Source organism: Ursus americanus, chromosome 4 (genome assembly GCF_024610735.1).
Source record: "Ursus americanus isolate L20-20 chromosome 4, mUrsAme1.1.p, whole genome shotgun sequence".
Taxonomy (NCBI): domain Eukaryota; kingdom Metazoa; phylum Chordata; class Mammalia; order Carnivora; family Ursidae; genus Ursus; species Ursus americanus.
The window spans coordinates 73591156-73612253 of NC_142130.1; positions in this window are offsets into that span (position 1 = coordinate 73591156).

The following is a 21098-nucleotide window of genomic DNA, read 5'->3' on the forward strand; positions in this document are numbered from 1 at the left end:
GCTGTGTTCTCACTCTGTCTTGATTCCAGAGAACTCAGATATATTTGTATGATTTACCAAATCTCCAATAATCTGCACTTTGAGTGAACCCATCCATCACAAGAGATACCCTTTCAAACTGGTATTGACTTGCAACTATCTGTACCAAGCTTTGTAAATCATCACTAACATTTTTAATAAGTTTTAATTTTTTATGAACCGTTTTTAGTGGCCATCTAGGATTTCAAATAATGTAGAGAGAACAAATGAGTTATGATGTGATTCTCAGGGCTAAGAAATAAAACAGATGCTTTTCAAGTTTCTGTCTATGGTGCGATTTCAAGCCAAATCATAAGAGCCTGAATCTTTTCAAAATGTTTCTGAAATTAAGAACTCACATGATGGGCTCTACTTTTGCCATTGTAGCCCTCCCCACACTTTACTGTCTGGGCTTGATAATCGTTACTCTCTCGTAGGAGACTACAATCTATGACCTCAGGCAGGCCTGCTTTCTCCTGCTCTATCACTTGGCATTTCTATCAAGCACATGTCAGGTATAAGACAAATTTTGTTGAATTAGTGAGGGCCACTTTGACTCGTGGTAATATTTCACCTATTTTGTTTGCATATTGGTTGGGACATAATGTTATTTGAGTGGTACCATATTTACTAATCAATAATAATAATAATAATAATAATAATAATAATAATACTTTAGGGGCCCCCGCCTGGCTCAGTTGGTTGAGCCTCCAACTCTTGATTTCAGCTCAGGTTATAATCTCAGGGTGGTGAGACCGAAACCCACGTTGGGCTCTGTGCTCAGCAGGGAGTCTGCTTGAGGATTCTCTCTCTCTCTCTCTGCCCCTACCACCCCTCCCTATCTCTCTAAAATAAATAACTAAATCTTAAAAAAAAGAGAATAATAATACTTTGTGTGCATTTTTTCAGACTTATTTCTTGAATTATCTAAAAGTGTCTGAAGCTATCTAAAGTGTCCAAAGGACACAGCTAGCTAGCTCTGCTATGAGGTAGACTGCCCAACAGAAAGCCTGCCTGTGTAAGTTTCGAAGACCCATTATGATACCAGGTGGCATATGCACTTCAGATTTTATGCAAGTCTATTCTATATATTCTATTTAAATTTACTTGTCTAAAAAATGTGTTCATTACTATTTAATGTTAAGATTAATACCAGTACTGCATGTAATTTGCAAAAAAGTATGATAACTGGGGGAGAGCACTGTGTTTTTTTGTGACAAATACAAGTATGCGATTTAAAAAAACTGGAATGTTATTGTATAAGACCACCATCGAGATATGTATAGAATACCAAGAAAATGTGAAATACTAAATGGTGGTGCATGAACACATTTCCTCTTCATTGACATAAATGCAGGTTATGTAAACCATGCATTTTAAATCTGCATTTAAAATTCTAGAAACTATATGAAATGACAGATACAGACAGGAACAGAATAGAATGGAGGAACCTACAATACAGGTGATATTGAAAGCCAATGAAAAAATGAAATTTCCCAATTCTCTGGGAAATTCCCCTAAATCGGTGGTGACAAAAGCCTGACTCAATTGTTAGTGGGGCAACTTATTGGTAAATAGCTAAATGAGCCAGAGAGGCGAGCTGGAGTATGGAGATGAGTGGTATCAGTAGCAACAATGGAAACTAGAAGACTAGAGAGTATTATCTCCAAGGAGTCAGGGAAAAGAATTATTTATCTGGAATGGATTTCTACGGAACCTTTAAAGAAGGACAAACTAGAGATTTTTGCAAATAATAATAGGGAGCATTTCACATCAGGTCCGCACTAAATATGAAGTGATTTCAAGGGAAAGTCTGACATGCAAGGAGGGAAGCAATTACATGAAATAGAAAATGCCTGTGCGACTATTAGCCAACATTTACCACATGAAATAATCACATCTTATAATTGATGGGGTAAAAATAAGAGAAATTAGTGTGGAACCAACAAGAGACTCCAACTTGAGAAATGACTAGTTAGCATTAAAGCACTCTGGTTCCTTTACTCAGGAGCAGTATAACGACTTTAGTATTTAAGTGAAATATACAGGTTACGTAGTTTAAGAAAACAGCTAATAGAATAGAAACAACGTTTAAGTACCACAATGTGGAGGGAAAAAACTGGATTTTATATGAAGCGATTTAACTATTAAACATGCAAAATTATAATACAGACAGCAGAGGGCAGGGTATCCTTGGTACTGTGTTGATAAGTTCTTGAAATTGTAAAGCATGTCTAATGTTATCCCTGAAACAGTATGTGTCTTGCGTCAAGCCAGATATTAGAGATATTAGGTCTAACAAAATACTGATGACACAATTTACTCTTTATTAAAAACAGAAATCTTGATATGACCTGCATAATATTAGGGCATAGCTTCTAGGCAAAGAAATGTACATATTATTAGTCTTTGGATTAAGGAAATCTATTGAATTTTGCTAATACATTTTGAGAGTCATTTCTCTTTTCCTTGAAAATAGTTTTGAAGTTTCTTGGCTAAAAAGGAGAAAAGAAAAAAGTGCTTATAGAAAGGCATGGTGAGAGCCCCATCTTCCCAGGTTAAAGATAACCCCTTAATAATGGCCATCATTATTTCTGGATGTGATTCTCTGATTATATGTTTTCCTATCCTGTAAATAACTTAAACATTCTTTAGGATTCTGAATTCCTTATACCATTTTTGTCATTTCGTGCAGACAAAAATTAGTTTTATATCCTGTTTTAATTGTGTTAACGTATAGGAAACATTAAAATGCTTCTTTCTGAATAAATGAGATGTTTTATCTGCTGCCATCTTTATATTATTATAATTAAAGTGTCAAAGTACAGCATGTAATTGGACTTTGGTGTTCTCTAATTAGTCACTTAGGACAGCCTAGATTATCCTGTGGTAACAGGTAACCTAAAATACCATGACTAGCAGGAACAAAACTTTATTTTTCACTCATTCTACATAGTCTCATGGGTGGTCTAGTGCTGCTGTTCCATGTTGTCTTCACTCTGGACCCCTGCTTGATGGAGCCCTTATCTGGAATAATCTAGGCTTCTAGCACAGAAGTAAAGAGAAACTGGCAAATTATAGTGGCTCTTAAATATCTACTTGGAAGTGACACATGTTACTTCTCACTTTTCACGAGTCATATGACAAAGGTTGACATCAGTGAAGTGGGGGAGTATAATCTTTCCCAAGAGCTGGGCTGCAAATATTTAGAAAAATAACACAATCTGTTACAGCATCCTTATGATATTGGAAATCTAGCTAAAATTTTAGTTAATCGCTTTGTGTAAACTACTTAAAACAATTTGTGTTCTTCTAAATGTTCTTGTGATTTAGTCTTTATTTAGCCTTTGAGAAAACGTTTAGGAATCTAGTAAGTAGAATATTTAGAGATGGTGATTATCAATGGTAAGGAAAAAATTTTAAAGGTCCTGAAAACTGAAATGGTAATAGGATTATGGGTTGATTTCGCTTTTTCACAGTGATAGGCTGGCCTAGACTCGGAACTCTGGGTGTCTTCTTTACTATGTTTCTGGTGAAAGAAATTACAGTTAAGTGAAAGATAGAAGAAAAAAAAAAGATATTTCTTTTTGTAAAAATAAATTGTAAGTTTTAGACGACTACCTTAATGAAGATAGTGTTTTAAATCTACAAAGTGACTTTCTGCATTTTTTCATAGAAATTTCACGAAAGCCCTGGTCAGTTAGCAGGTGATTATTAATGCCATTTTCCCATGGAAGATTCAGATTTAAAGAGAATGGCTCAAGTCGGTTGACTGGGCCATAATAACATTAAGGCTGAGGGTTTAAATTTCTGACTCTTCTTTTTCCTGTCTATAGATCATGTAACTTCTCAATTATTTTAGCAGTCTTATGTAATCTTGATGCATTCTGTATTCATGGATGTAGCTTTCAAATAAATTCTGCTAAAGACCTTATTATTAAAAAATCAAATAACTGGCACAGTTTTTCAGTTATTTTTCAATGCTACTCCATAAACTCCAGAAAAGCTAAATATTATCAAAATGTCTTTTGCTCACAACTTTGAATTTTCAGCAATTTAAAATGAGTACAGCTATGTTTCCCAATATTATTATACTTAATGAGACAAATTTGCTCAGTGATAATAGTTTTGAAGTTAAGGAAAAAGTATTGAGGTCCTAAGACTTGTTAAACTAAATATTTCTAAATTAAGAATGGGCCCCAAATCATCTCCTTTCCCCCTCCATTTTCAAAGGCCAAGTATTGCCCAGATTTCAGGTCTGTACGTCTATCCTGATAAAATATGGCTAAATCCCATTTTGTTAGGAAAGCTACCTACCTTGTTTATGCCCTCTGGGAATCCCACTCTTTTTGTCCACCAAATCACAGTAAGTGGCAACTCACATTAAGTGGTCAGTTTCCTTCGAACAGGACTGTATGAGAGCCAAAAGAATACTTGAGAAGGAGTGAGCCCAGACTATGGAAGGAGAATCACATTGATTTTATTTCCCCTATTGTATGGCAGTCTAATTATGACAGGCACAGACTTAGTTTGAGTCTTGCTCTACGACTTTCTAGGCCACGGGTTGGCAAACCACAGCCAGTGAACCGGCCACCTGTTTGGGTAACACGGCCACGTTCACGGGTTTGAAGACTGTCTCCACATGCTTTCACACTCTGCAGCGGAGTCGGACCGTTGTGCCCGAGACCTGATATCAGCAAATCCAATATTTACTCTCTAGCCCTTTAAGAACTTTGTCGACCCCTGTTCTAGATGCACGATCTTGGCCAAGCTACCTAAATGTCTGTGCCTCACTTTTCTAATTATAAAATGTGAATAATCGTCTTTACCAAGCTGGGTTTATATGAGGATTAAATGAGTCATTCTGTATAAAAACTTAACATAGTGTTAGGATGGAGACGAAGTGCATCACCAAGACTGATAAAACCATAATCATACCCAGAAAATATAAAATCACAGTATTTCCTCTCCACGAAGGAAAGAATTGGTAAAAACTCATGTAAGAGAATAAATCTCTGGTTGTTTGGTGAAGGATCTGGATTCTTTTTGCGTTGTTTCATTTCTGCTCAGTCTCTTTTCTGTGTCCCATGTAATTCTAGCCTCCTGCAAGTCTGTTTCGGACTGTCACTTCTTGTAGCCGGCCCGTCTTTATTATTTGTGGAAAAATCTGCACGTCTACATCTGGAATTGCTCAAAGGTCACTGTAAGTATTGAGTCTTTATTAATGATTTGTTCCCTTGCAAGACGCTTTCCAAAATGCCTGCAGCCAGGATTAGAGCTAGCTCTGAGAGCTAGTTTCCTCTGTTTTCAGAGACTCACCGTTTTGCTTACTTGTCTTCTCAGTGGAGAAGAGAAAGGTTTTCTTCTGTTTGCTGTTAGGCATGAAGACATTTCATGAATTAGAACAAGCCCTTTGTTGGGGAAAAGGTAGTCCAGTCTGGTATGTTTGAATATTCCTGATTGGGGTACATTAGGCGTTTTCTGTTTTATAATTGTAGGTCTAATATCAGGCAAGCTACAAAATATGTGAGAATATGTTTCTTCAGCTTTGTGATTTCCAATATTTCCTTAACCTACTGGTTTTCAGATTATAACTAAAATTTGCACAAATTCTGGGACATTTAGCAAATATAGAAAAACATAAGAGATAATTTAAAAATTTTGCTCTAATCCTTTCCCTAAGTATGCCACATCTTGACACACATATATATTATACAACATTGTTATTCCTCTCCACATATACATATAATAATTCATATACTGATATATCCTATCAATGGTATGCTTTCTTACATCTTGTATCTTGTTTTACTTGATATAACCCGATGTGTAGCTTGCCATGTCATTAATTTTTGAAACACAGTATTTTAGTCGGTGGAAAATCCCATAATTTATTTAAACACACTCATATGGGAAACTTTGGGACAGAGTAAATTGTTACAACTCTTCTAGAGGGTAATTTATTAATATAATGCAAAATATTAAATTTAGATACTGTTCAACATAGAAAATTGCATTTCTGTGAATTTACCCTAAGGGAAGTAATAGGGCAAACTCACTCAAATATGTATACTGAAATGTTCATGTTACAGTGGAAAATGGTGAAAATAATTTTGTAGCCTCAGTGTCCATCAGTAGAAGATGACATAAATAATTTATGGCATATACTCCAGTGGAATGCAATGTGGTTAAAAGGGGGAAGATCTCATTTTTACCTGTGTACATTAAACTTGTTTTTATTTTTAAGTGAAATAGAGCAAATTAAAGACTAATTTGTTTAGTAGATCTTAGTTTGGTAAATACACACAGATACACGAATATAAAAATCTGAGGTCACGTACTTCACAATATCAAGAGTAGTTGTCTCTAAGTACTGGCATCATGTTTCTTTTAAGTTCTTTCTTTGTGAAATTTGATTGTGATTCATGGTTACTTTTGTGAACAGGGAAGAAAGAAAGATAATTTCAAAAAGAAAAAATATTAGCTATGATATTCTTTGCAAATCTATGTCTTTCACAATAGTTGAGAGTGTATCAGAATTGAATTTTACATCTTAGTGGAATCTTCATTTTTTTTAGTACCCACGAAACTTTGTAATTTGTAGTTTATTCTACTTACAGTTCAAAGGTATTAGGAAAGTATTTTTATGCAAAAATTGTTGGACTTATGGACCGATGGGGATATTAAAACTCCTCATATGGGATGGACAGTCCTATGGCTAGAAGTACATGCTTCTTCCTTTTGCTTAATATGATTTCTTCAGAAGCTTCTTAGTCCATGGGATGAAGGAAGGTGATGAGGGGGAGACTGAGTAGGAGACATCATAGTCCCATTGTTAAGAACTCCTACTACTAGAAGACAGGTTGTATGACTTTTCCCACTTCTTACCTATTTTTGTTCTCCAGGTAAATAATGGGGCTAGGAAGGGGCATATATATTACTAAATAAATCATTATTATGGCCCCAAGAAGTATTGTCTTATTCTCGATTCATCTCTAAATAGCTTTTGGACTAATTCAAGTTCTAAAATTCAAACTAAATCCCATGCATCCTTGGTAAGAATTCCAAATTCTAATTCTATGTTTTTGGACATGTGCGTGTGTGTGTGTATAAAATATATGTCTGTGTCTGTACATACACACACATATATGTGCATTTGATCTACAGAAATGTTGTGAAGCTTATGTCAGTATGCTCTCCCTCCTAGTCACGTATCATGGTATTTTATAATATTTTAGGGAAAAATAGATTTCATTGTTTTCCTTTGCATCCCTTTTATTACTAGTAGGGTTGAACATTGTTTTGCTTTGACCAGTTTACTTTACAATTTTGTTACAATTCTTGACCCTTTCCTCTATTAGAGCAGGAGTTGGCAAACTATGGGCTGCTGGCCAATTCAGCCATGATCTATTATTGTAAATTAAATTTCACCAAGACACAACCAGGCCCATCATTTATGTATCATATCATCTGTGTTTTTTTCTTGCTGCAGCAGCAGGGGTGAGTAGCTATGACAGAAATTGTGTGGCCATCAAAGCCTAAAATATTTACTTTCTGATTTTCTACAGGAAGAGTTTGAGGACCCCTCCTCATGTTTTAGAGGTCTTGTTTTTAAGACCTGCTTTTATCAATTTGAACGAGCTATTTATTTAGTAAGGATTTTAACTCTTGCTTGAAATATTTCTTGCAGATATTTTATTTCAAGTGATTTTCTTGCCTGATCAGGCCCAGGCGATTTTCTCCTCTAAGGGATTCCTATTCCCTCTTTCTCTCAAACCCCCTGAGCCTGGGGTGCTGGAATGACACATGTAGTGTTCATTAACTTAGAAGGGCTGCTATTATCCTTTCTACAATGACTATGGGTGGGCCAATTTTTTTTTATCTGATTCGTCACTTTCACACCAAAATGTTCACAACCCTCATTCTTGACCTGGATGTTAAGAAATATCCATTTCTGGGGCGCCTGGGTGGCTCAGTCGTTAAGCCTCTGCCTTCAGCTCAGGTCATGATCCCAGGGTCCTGGGATTGAGCCCCACATCGGGCTCCCTGCTCAGCAGGTTGGTCTGGTTTTCCCTCTACCCTCTCCTACCCCCGCTCCCTCCAGCTTGTGCTCTCTCTCTTTCTGTCAAATAAATAAATGGAATCTTCAAAAAAAAAAAAATCCATTTCTGAGAGTCATTTAGGATCCTTCTATTTGTACCGAACCTTGATATCCTAGCTATGATAACGTTTGGTGCTGTAAAGCATTGTTTCATATGGACTTCTGGCTTTATTAAAAATAACTCCTTGGGGTGCCTGTGTGGCACAGTCGGTTAAACGGCGGACTCTTGGTTTTGGCTCAGGTCCTGATCTCGGAGTCAGGAGATGGAGCCCTGCATGGGGCTCCCTGCTCAACAAGGAGTCTGCTTGGGATTTTCTCTCTCCCTTTCCCTCAGCCCCTCCCCCTGCTCACTCTTTTTTTCTCTCTCTCAAATAAGTAAATCTTAAAAAAGTAATCCCTTATGTTTTATAACACTCTAAATCTTTCTTGAACGTTTTTATATGGTTTCTCTCTTTCCTTTCTCCTTTTCATTCATTTTTTTCCTCCATTTTTTTCTGCTTCTTATTATTTCCTGCTAGTGTCTGCTTTTGTTCAATCTGTTTTCCAAGTTGTATCATTAGTTCTGAGGGAGTCTTTTTTATTTTTTTTAAATTAAGAGCCAATTAGATTGTTACGTAGCTTTTTAAAATACCTGTTAGTCCCTAGGTATTTTTATACCTGAGGAAATGGATCAAATTCGTGCTTCCCAATTATACACAGGATATGATCCAATACTTTGACAAATATTTCTCCATCACGGTGATCAAATAATGTTACTGTGGCTTCTTTGTGTTTCCATATTTATCTGAACATTAAACATACAAAGAGAGAGAAATAGCTAGACCCCACAACATTCAGTTTTCTTCTCCTTCCTTTCCCCCTCCATGTAAATTTCTACCTACTTTGTCATTGGGGCAGGGTCATGTGTCTAACTGTGGACTTTGGCTATGAGAGGAAGTGACATGCGTCACTTCATGTCTGAGGTATTTAAGCATGATTTTGAGTTCCTCTTGACCAATGTTGGGAGCCACAGGTTGAGATGGCAGAGCTGAAGACAATGTGGCCACCAATAGCCTGGTTCCCTGAGTGACTATTTGGAGGAGAGTTTCCTCATAACTTGTACACTTACCTGAACAAGAAATGGACCTGTGTCCATAGAATCTAAGCCACTTAGATTCTACGACTAATTTGTTGTGATTATATAACCTCAACCATTCTCATCAACTTAGAAATTAGTATTAGACATGGGGGGGGGGCTGTATTATAATTAAATTACTTGATGTGTACTTGAAAGGCAGTGGACATACAGTGAGAAAAATGATCCTGGAGGAGACAAAAAAGAATATGTATGTAATTGAGTGGAAAAATATTTGGTGAAACTACTGTAGGTCAGAATTTGGAAGGCAGATTGTGTGCTTAGGTAAATTTAGCTCCTGTGGAAGAGGTAAAAACAGAACCAAAGTAGTGGCTGCTAACTGCCATTGGGTTTGGCCAGGTACAAAGGTAAAGGTGAATTCAGGAAAGAACTTGCTGATTCACAAGCAGGACTGAGAAGAAATAAAGGGGATATAGAAATACAGATTCCTACGGTATTGGAAAAGCCAACTGCTTCTAGACCCAAACAGAACACAAAGAAAGTTTATGTGCAACAAAACCTTTCAGCTGAGTATAGTACTTAAGGCAGAGAAAGTTTTAAAAGGGAGGTCTTCCTATCTGTTATTACAGATGAGCTTTAGGTAGCCACCATCAAATTGGTAGGAAAAGATAGGGGGTCAAGAAAACAAAGAACTACCGGAGATTAGAACTAGGTATTTTATTTTATTTTTTTTTAATTTTTTTTAATTTTTTAAAGATTTTATTTATTTATTCGACAGAGATAGAAACAGCCACCGAGAGAGGGAACACAAGCAGGGGGAGTGGGAGAGGAAGAAGCAGGCTCATAGCGGAGGAGCCTGATGCGGGGCTCGATCCCACAACACCGGGATCACGCCCTGAGCCGAAGGCGGAGGCTTAACCGCTGTGCCACCCAGGCGCCCCTATTTTTTAAATGTTATTTATTTATTTTTAAAGATTTTACTTATTTATTCATGAGCGCAAGAGAGAGAGAGGTAGAGGCAGAGGGAGAAGCAGGCTTCCCACTGAGCATGGAGCCTGATGCGGGGCTTGATCGTAGGACCCTGAGATCACGATCTGAGCCGAAGGCAGATGGTTAACCAACTGAGCCACCCAGATGCCTCGAGAACTAGGTATCTTAAAGTGTGGGTGTGGTTACTGCACGTGGAACTAATTGGAAACAAATGGAGAAGAAACCTCTTAAGTATTGGGGAGAAATGTACTGCCTAAGAAACACAAGCCTGGACTAACGACACCTTTGTATGAAGCTGACAATGAACTTTGTGCACACAACCTCATGTGAGCAAGGACACGGTGCAGCCCTGAGGACACTTATTTCACACAGTCAAAGAAGGGACTAGAAGTAAAAGAGAACTTGTCATAGGGTGGAGACCGAAGTCACATACTGGTAGGGGGCCTTCGCTGCATGCTCAGCAGGACTCAGGAGTTATAGGAGCTGCTGATTGTGTCCCATTTGTCTTCTTTCTAAAAGTGAGTATATTATTGTAGTTATCCTGACCCTGTCACACCTTTGTGGATTGAGTGTGCGTGTGTGCGTGCGCGTGCGTGTGTGTGCGTGTGTGTGTGTGTGTGTGTGTGTGTGTGTGTGCGTGTGTAGGAGCAGGTGATTTGGCTTAAATTCCTAGGTCTCCAAGCCACGAGAAGCCACAGAGGAGCTTGAATTTTATCTAGAGGGGCTGGACTGGATGGTCTTCAGGCTGTCTCCTTGCGGAGCTGCCGAGTGTGTGTTATGCGTGGGAAGAGGAGGGAACTGAACATTTAGTGAATAGAAGGTGATAGAGATTACCAGACTTTATCATCATTGATTATTTTTCCCTGTGCTTGATAATTTCCCAACATCCCTTGGAGTTTATGTCAACGAGCTGTGAACAGAAAGGATGTGCTTTTCCTGGGAGTGGCCGATTTCTCTCAGCTCTTTCTCCCCTTGCTCTGGCAAGTGCTGAATCCCTGGGTAAGATCAGTCTACCCAGGTCAGACTTGAACACTGTGTGCAGGAAGAGAACTTTGTGCTAAGCCATTGAGATCTGGAGTTAATCTTTTTTTTTTTTTAATCAATTTTACAAAGGTTTTCTAGTTGGAAAACTTACCTGGAGTTGTTTCCACTAAACATTGGTGTAGATCACTTAAATAAGAAAGTAAAAGCTGCCCCAAACAAAAAAAAAACTGTCTAGTATAGATTTGAGCTAGGAGAAAGCTAAAAGCTCCCATGCAGCAGATTCTGACCCCCTCCCACTGTATTTCATGCCCCTGACAATTGTTCCTAAATCACAGGGAGGTCAATTTGATTCTAAATACATCTAATTTTTTTTAACATTTTAGCCATCCTAGAAGACTAATTAATACTGTATGTCTTTTCTTTTTAATACAAAGTATTGGTTTTCATCTATAATTATGGACAGGTAGAAAGCTACCTAGCATGTGATTTAATTAGGCTGGCCTCATTTTGTAAGTTAATTTATTTTTACCTAAGGACACCAGAGTAATTTGTTAAATATTTTATAAGAATCTGAACGAGCAGCCGTGTTTACGTTAGGGAAATAAAGCATTTGCTTATTAAAAAGGTTCAAAGGACATAAGTCTGCCGCAACACCAACAAAAATTGTGTGCGAGTTTAATGTGTAATGAGGAGTCGAGAACCTGGTGCGTGCAACTGCACCAGAACATTTATTTTTCTGCTTAATTATTGGTGCAAAGTTTTAACAAAGAATGGAACTTCCTATGAAAGGAGACGCGAAGGCTAAGTAAGAGTGGATGGTGTGTGTGCAGGGGACCTTGGGAAATTGAAGCAGTTTTACAAGAACAATGAGAAATTCAACGGGTAAAACTCACCTTGAACGTGCTTCTTAGGAAATACTCAGACATATCATTTTCATTTACATAAATTATCATTTCTCACTGTTATATATAACAATGTAGAGATGGTCAAATTTCAGTATTTGCGGGTTAAAATGTGCACATAAAATTGCCTGAATAAGAATTTCCCCAAGGTTTTTAAGTTTCATTTGCTATCGTGGAGTCTTCTTTTCTTGCTTAAACTCAGCTTTTGCTTTAGAGTCCATCTTTCATCTCTCTCTCAAGCAGACTCCGATCTATTCAACCTGCCCACAAACATAAGACAGATGGAGATAAATAACCCACTAGAAAATCCACTTGGCGTGAGTACTGCAGTTTATGTCTTAGAGGACTGGAAATGGGTCTGACTTTGAAGTCAACGAAGGAATGTATGACGCTTAGAGAAAATAAATCTTTTTTCCCCCCTCCCTATGGAGCCAGAGCTTGCTGGGCTTCAAGCTCCATGTAATAGAGTTCACTGATACTGCATTTGCAAGGTTGATGTTTCTAGGAAAAGGATGTTTACTACAATTGGGTAACATGGTTCTCTTCAGGTCAGAGAGGCTCTCTAAAGTTGTACTTCACATGGGAAAAAGAAGTGAGTATTATTCATTTTTAGGAGTAGGTTTGTATTGCTGTTTTGCAATCTGAATTTATAAATGGCTTTAAAAACCCAATATTCATGCTAATAGTAACAGATCAAACACAATATTTTTTTATTCCATGAGTTACATTAATTGCAGGTCATTTGTGTATGTTTCCTAGTGAGGTAGAATGGGAGCCCTCAGATTCCCACTGCAATGATATTACATTAAGGATAACTGTTTGTTGAGATGATTTAAATGAATTTCTTTGCTATTGTAATAAATAAGGCTTAGTGATCCACAGTCCTTAAATTATGGAAAACAAAAGCAAAATTATATTGGAATTTGGGACAAATATTCCACCAAAACTGTTTACTCTAAATCTTGAAATTAAAATAATATTTCAAAAATGATAAGGATAATTAGTGAGCTTACTAAAGAAACACTCCACTGAGCTAACTTTAGGTAAGTGACAAATAGTTGATGGTTTAAGTAGTCAGATGCCTTAGATAGTACAATTTAAGATACTGGTATTAGCCTTTCTTAGACTCATACTTGAGCATTTTTAGGCAGATAATTTCCCTGCATTTGTACACGTTTGATGAGGAACATCTCTATATCTTTAGAAAGCTTGAGATAGTTTCACTTTGAGGGGTATTTTATCCATACTCCAAAACCAAATAGAGCCTCCTAACTGATCAATTTGAATATTGCAAGCATGAATACAAATTAAAACTTTTCTCCCAACCAAAACTTTCTATTTAACAAAAAATAAGCAAAAGTAGCATGCTTATTTTTATTTAGAAACACTATCAAAATTAAAACAAGAGAACCAAATGTCAGCTATGCCTTGCACTGTAAGCAATTTCTAGAACAGTTTATGGAAAAAAGGATCTGGTTTAGTAGATTACTTGAGAGGTTCAGAGTATATCCCTTACGAATTTTTATGTATTTACATGAATGAGAAATGCTAAAATTGAAATGCCTTTTTAAAAGATGGTTTTTTTTACCTTCAAACTCTAAACCTCTGGGGTACATGGGTAGCTCAGCCAGTGAAGCGTCTGCTTTCCACGTGGGTCCTGATCCTGGAGTCCTGGGATCACGCCTGGTGTTGGGCTCCCTGATCAGTGGGAGTCTCTTCCTCTCCCTCTCCCTCTGCTCCTCCCCTGGCTTGTGCACTCTCACTCTCTCTCAAATAAATAAATAAAATCTTTAAAAAATTAACAAACAAGCAAACAAAACCTCTACATCTGTAACTTACTTAACTCTCCTGCAGTCTGTTCTTCCTGCCCTTAGATAATGATGTGAGCTCATTGTTCATGCTGTTGGAACATTTTTAAAAATATATTTTAGATTACTTTAGGAACTCTATTTAGAAGAACTTCGTATGCTGAAAACCAAGTGCAGGACTCTGGTGTATCTTTAAGAGACAGTGGGATTTTCATAAAAATAACTTAAGTAAGAATCAGTAAATAATAAATGGGAAGAAAACATTAGAGATATTTCCATTACTTAAGAAAGAGAAGTTCATGTCACTGAAGGCCACTAAAGATATTTAGATTGAACATAAAAGAAATATTTTTGATTATGAAATAGATCATGAGCAGAGTAGTCTTTCTTTTTTGTGATAGGGATATTAGTAGAGACAGCGGAAGTATTTAGGGTAATAACATCTATTGAGCACTTACTGTATACTAAGCACTATGCCAAATGCTTTACAAGAATTCACACTTAATTCAGTCCTTGCTACAAATCTGGAAGTTTGTTTTATCCTCAAGTTAGACATGAGGAACTGAGGTTTATTTTAGAGGTGTTTACTTGTCCAAGAGTTATGGAACTGAGACCAGAGCAGCCAAGCCAGTGGAAGTTATTAAATTCTCTGGGTCTTAGATTTTTCCTATGTAGAATGAAGATAATAAGGCCCATCTCTTATGAGGTTTGTAGTAGAAAATGAGGTGACAAGAGTGCATGTGGGTGGCTCAGTGGGTTAGGCATCTGCTTTCGGCTCAGGTCATGATCCTAGGGTCCTGGAATCGAGCACCATGTCAGGCTCCCCACTCAGCGGGGAGTCTGCTTCTCCTTCTCCCTCTGCTGCTCCCCCTGCTTGCGTGCTCTCTCTCTCTCATTCTCTCAAATAAATAAAATCTTTTAAAAAATCGTTAAAAAAGAGAAAATGAGGTAACACATATTAAAGCAAGTTCAGTGAATATTTAAAGAATGTTATTTATCTTCCTTAATCAGCTGTGCACATATGGCTAAGACTTTGTCAGGTATAATCTGCATTTAAATTCCGTGTATATACTATTACTAAACCATGCGGGAGAAGTTGGCTGGAAACATGTTTTAGTCCTTCCATATCTCCTTATCTTGTACCAAGACTCCAGGACATCGGAAGCATGCGATGAATGTTGTCTCCATGAAAAATGAGTAGGAGACAGGACAAGGGAGCTCAACTGTCTATCGTTGGTTGGAAGCCAGTTGGACAATATGGTTCAAATTTTAAAATGTGCTTATTCTCTGGCTCAGCAATTTCACTTCTAAAAACGTATCCTAAGGAAGTAATGAGATTTGTGTCCCAAGATGTATTTTCAACTATCATCAACACAGCCTTATCTTCAATAGGAAAAAATTAGAAACATCCTAATTGCCAATTTAAAAACTGTGCAACAGGTGTACAATGGGATACTGTGTAGTTATTAAAAGTGATCTATAAATAGACTTATTAGAGGCAAAAGAGTCTCATGACATATTTGTTGACATGTGTAAAATGCCGCTCATGCAACTGTATGATCCTCCTTCTGTAACACACACGCACACGCGTGCACACATACATACTATAAAGCTGCATAAATAAAAGAACGAATAATGGTTATATCTGGGTAAAGGATCACAGGCTATCTTGATTTCCCCATGTTTTGCTTTATTCCCGTGAATTATTTTGTAGAAAGCATATTTTTTATATTTGAGACATAATAACCCTATTTTAAGAAATGAATGACATCATCAATGCCTGGATTTCTGACATAGGACCTCAGCAGCAGGTTTTTAAAACCACATCTTAAAATAGTTGATTGGTATTTTGAAATTAGTACAAACAAATGCCTTTTTGGCGAGTGGCCTCTTTTTTTTTTTTTTTTTTTGCTTTTGTAAATAACTAAACATAGGAACATTTTGATAGTTTCTCAGCTTACTTCTATTCTACTCTTCCCGCCCACATGAGGTAAGAGATAGGGAACTTTGAAGCACTGAGATAGGGGATTTATTTGGGTGGTTTAATGATGGGGAAAACCACAGGATATGTTTGAAAAGTTCTCTGTTGGATAAAGTGATAGAACTCCAAGGTGCTTTATTCTGATTTTTTCTAAATATATGAGTACACATTAATATTAAATTGGCAGATTTATTTCTGACTGTTTTGGAGGAATATCGACAATGGAACACTTGGTTCTAATCAGGTTGGCTGTCAGCCCACTGTAGGAGGAGTTGTCTTATAAAAAGTCAAAAAAAGAAAACCACTTCCATGTCCCATCTGTGGAGAGAGCGGAGCCTTGACAACTGTTGTTTGTCATAGTGGACAGAATGAGATACAGAAAGACCCAAGAAGAGAAGCAGTGAATACGGAGAAGTGTGCATAGGATATATATGAGTAAATGGGATTCCAGAAATCAAAAGTGAGATCAAAACATGGGATTGCAGGGAATCTAGCCTCTCGGGGTTAAGCTGTGTTAAAAGTTTCAAACATTCATTTATAATTTGTAGAAGTTTTAAGTGATCACAAATGTGTCTCCAGTGGCAAAGATTTGGGTAACATTGAACACGGTTGCCTTGTCCCTTGTCCTTAAAGGGAATTTCTTTCCTGGCTTATTCTTGCCTATTACGATCTTTGCAGTTGAGCATTCCAAGATGATGTGAAGCAACCCGAACACAGAGTAACTGATTATGGCTTGGAAGAATTTTGCAACGGTGGTGGTTACCGTCCGCATAATTCCATTTTTGTTGTCAAAGACTATAGTTGCCATTTTTATAAAACTTATTTTTCTCATGGAGGAACTTTCTATATGAAGAATAAAAAAACCTTAGTTTTGGTTATTAGACCTGTGGGATCCCATACTGGAGACCACCAGGTCTCTTTTATTATGTTAAATAAGTGGGATTTAGCCTACAGTAGGGTCTGATTATTCAGCTCCTCCAAAAGTAACTCCTGACTTTGATTTTGCAAAACACATTAATATTAATTTTGTTGCTTGAACATTTGCTTTTCATATAACAGAATCCACATGTTGGTTAAGGCCAACATATGCTGTTTATTATGCAGGTTTATCTGTTCCTGATGATATAGCACATAAATCAAATCTAAATTAAACCAACACCACTTCTCCCCTGTGCCATGATATTTGGGGATGAGATTGTTTGCTAAGGAATCATGCGGAAGAATAAAATACTTTTGCTTATTGAAAGTGACACAATATATTTAGAATCCTTTGTGAGATATTCCGATTGCTCTCAATAGCAACCCCATTACCGATCAGGAACTTCAAATATTTCCATCATAAGTCCTCTTGTTTACAGGGTTATTTAGCTTAGCTTTTGAAATCTTTCTAGTAGTTGCATATACGCTTACAAGCAACATGGAATTTAAAAAACATGAAATTGGCTTAGTGAGACTAAGGTTTTTGGTTTTTTTTAACTTCTTCGGTTGGTTTTAAAATCTGGGATGGAGGATACAACATTAATAAAAGACATGTTTAAAAAGGCTTGGGAGCCATTTTTGCTCTTTTTGTCCTTAATGGAATAAAACGTTGGTTACAACAACATTCAGAGAAATGCTGGGGTGTTTTTTTATGTAAAAATGGTCTGTTAATTCCAGGACTAAAGGAATGTGGGGAGACATCTTTGTTAACGGTTTCTTAAATTGTCTTTATAACCGAACCACTTATTTTTATATTTAGCTGTACTGAAGTGAACTTTTTGTGACAATTTCTCATGTTTCCATATCCTTTTTGCAATGTGGAAATATTTATCGAGTTCATTAATGCAATATACTCTTCATTGGAGATCACAGGCCTGATCTAAGACTCTCAAATTCCCATCTGAAAGACATACTGGCAAACCAGCTTGCCAGACAGGCCAGCATATTTAAGGCTTAGTTCAAATATTACCTTCTCCGAGCAGCTTTGCTGTATTCTTTTTGCTTCCTTGTGCATTTGTTGGCTTTTTCTTTCTGGAGCTAAAAATTCTCTTCCCTGCCTGTCAACTATCTGATAGGTTTTGTCTTTACAGATTGGTTGCAAGGAATAGATTCATTCACGTTACCTGAAAGTACAAGGGAGATTCTTATGAGTCTTTAGGGACTGCAAATGGAGTCTTCTCAGGAGTAGGCTAGGCGTCCTGTCTCCTGCTCCAGCTTGCTCTGGGCTCTGTGGTTGCTCTGCTTGGCATTTCCGTCCTCTCTCCTCTGACTAGCATGGCTTTGGTGAATGATAGCTCGGCTTCTCTACATCCTCTGGGACCACCCCTACTGCTGGGTTTCTTGCTTCTGTTTCCCAATACTTAAGACTGATCACTTTCCTTTCCTTCGAGAGGTGTGCAAGTTCATGGAGTGCTTCACTGCAGTTGTCATCACTGGCCCTTGGGTCAACATCTTTGATTAGAGAAATGAGGCCATAATGTGCATGTTTGTGAATATTATTCTATGACTATTATTCTGTGAAGACCTAATGAATGGAAGTGGATATTTTGTTTATATAAAACAGATACGTTTATTTTATGTGTTTGTATTTTGTGTAGACATACTAAAAAGAGTGTCCAGGATCGGTTTCTACTAATGATTGTTAGGAAACTGGAGAAAAAGAACATAACGGTTAATCAAAATGGACTTCATATTGGGGCTAAAATGTTGTCTTGTGTTCTTTGAAATAGGCATAAAAATATTTCTACCTGAATAATTGGCAAGAGACTTAATATATCAGAAGGCTTTGTGTTATTAAAATACAGAGAATGGAATCAATGAATTTTATTAAGTCCTTATCACAACTGACCTCTTTGTATTTGATGGTGTTGACCACTCTTCTCTTCTTGACCCTTCTTTCTTCCTTTTTACCTCTCTATTTCTTCTCAGATTTCCCTGTTGGACTTTTTCCCCCCATTCTCCAAGTATTTGTATCATCCAGGCTGTTCTTGAACATGTTCTTAATTATACAACCGTCCTAACCAACATCCTTCTTTCTCATGGGATCATCAATCAGCTATAATCATGAAATCTGTGTTTCCATCTTCCACCTGTTTACCAAGTTCCAATTTACAAGACATTTCCAGCTGGCTATTTACAGGCATATGCAGTCCTTCCTTCCCAAATCAAACTCTTTGCCTTCACCCTTTGCCCCTGACAGTTCTTCTGACTTTTTGTATTTCTTATGTCAGCGAGCATTTCCAACTAGCTACCCAAGGAGAAAGAGTGGATAATTCTCTACGTTTCTCTTTTAGCTCCCAGCATGAATCAGTCATTATCGTGTCAAGTCTATTTACTATTATCATAGTATAGAACTTCCTCTTATCTCACCGAACCCTTTTCCCTGATTTGAGGATCATTCTCTCTATGCTGCCAGCCTGTTGATCCAGAATGAGTTTGCTAGAATATAAATATGTCATGCTACTCTTCTATGTAAAATCTTTCAATGGCTTCACAATCCCTATGGAATCAAACTCACACTCATTTTCTATGGCATCGAAGATTTTCAGTGGTCAGACCCCTCCTCTCATGTTTGTTCTTACCCTTCTTCTTCACATGTTCTTTCCAGCATCTATGCCTGATATAAACACATAAAGTATGATCTAGTTTGTGTAGAGGATTAAATGAAGTACAATCTTTTACCATTCTAGTGAAGATTGCAAAATAAATATCCACTTTAACAATTTTATTTTAATCACCTATAAACTATGTTGAACTTTTTACTTCTGCTAAAGCACATGGGAGTATTTTTATGAAAGATTACCAAAATCTCTGGCTTACCAAATAGAAGGGACAAAATATACTTTTCGTTTTGAATTGATTAAGTGACAAAGAAAATTTACTTGTGCTGTGATCTATGAAATAGATAGGAGGTGTAAACAGGGTAACTTGAATCATATAATATTTTAACAATTTACATATAGTCATATTATCTAAGAATTGACATTTTAAAAGTCTTTTATTAAAAGAAAGAAGGCACCATATGTTTAAAAAACTTAATGTAATCTAGCATTTCGGTTCTGCTTCTGCTGAACAGTCAGAGGCTGTTTTAGAATCTAATTTACTGACTTACGATATGGTCTGTAAGAAGAAAACGTAGAAAAAATGGGATTGGATTAGAAAAATAGTTGTGGTCTTAAGTGTGTAGGGATTTGAATTATGTATTTTGTGGGAAGGTCAGAAATTGAATTTAAACTATCGGCAAATGCCTTTGTTCTATTTCTGTTGTATCATCAAAATATGATTTTTCTTTTCTGTCATGTAAGTCCTCCATAGCTAGCTGGATGAAGTGATTATTAAAATTTATGCAATTAATTTTCAGGTGTTTTTTCCTATTCATTATCTTGTTCTTTACATAATTGATAAACTTGAGATGATTAGTTTCTTCTAAAGTAAACATTCCCTAGCAAACTGAAAGTTCCTCCTTGGAGCATAAGACAATCGCTAAAATTGTTACAGTGAGAAAAGGTCAATACTTCACTCTTGTTTATTTCAGCTGGCATAAAAATGAATTGGCCAGATTTTCATTTAGAAATAGTATAATTTATCAAGTTAACTATGTAAAAACCTTTAAAAAAGTTCAGCAACTAAAGATGCTCCATCTATCTGATAAAACATGACTCATTGGAAGACTGGGGATAATCAAAACATTAAGTAGAAAAGGAACAGTGGTCTTTCCCTTGTTCGCTTGTTTTATTTTTTTATTTTATATATCTCCTTTGTCCATCATGATGTATATTTTAAGTCTGGTTGCTCTTAGCTATTTTTATTTCCTGTGAAGATTTTTAGTTTGTTGTGTGTCTCTCTGAATTCTGAAGAGTTTTATTATTTTCCTGTCACTCTCCCTTAAGTGGTTTTCCCCATAAATAAAATACATTCTGGGTAATAAAATGCAAACAACTCTTTCTAATACAGTGCCTCAGGGGGATATATTACTCTCTGCAATGTCAAAATTTGGTCAAGTCCATTCCAGGGGCCTAAACAGCAAACGTAGGTAGAAATATAGAAGATATATACGCACTTCAGTCCTTGCCGACTATATGATGGTTTTGCGCTATGTGTATTCATTTCCATTGCTGCCGTAACAAATTACCACAAACCCCAGTCTGATTCTAATAATGACATGTCGCACCGTTGGAAAGGCCATGGGTTAGCATAGATTCGTTTGTCCAAATAACAATAGTTGTCTGGACTTGCAGGGCATCAAGATCAATGCTATGTA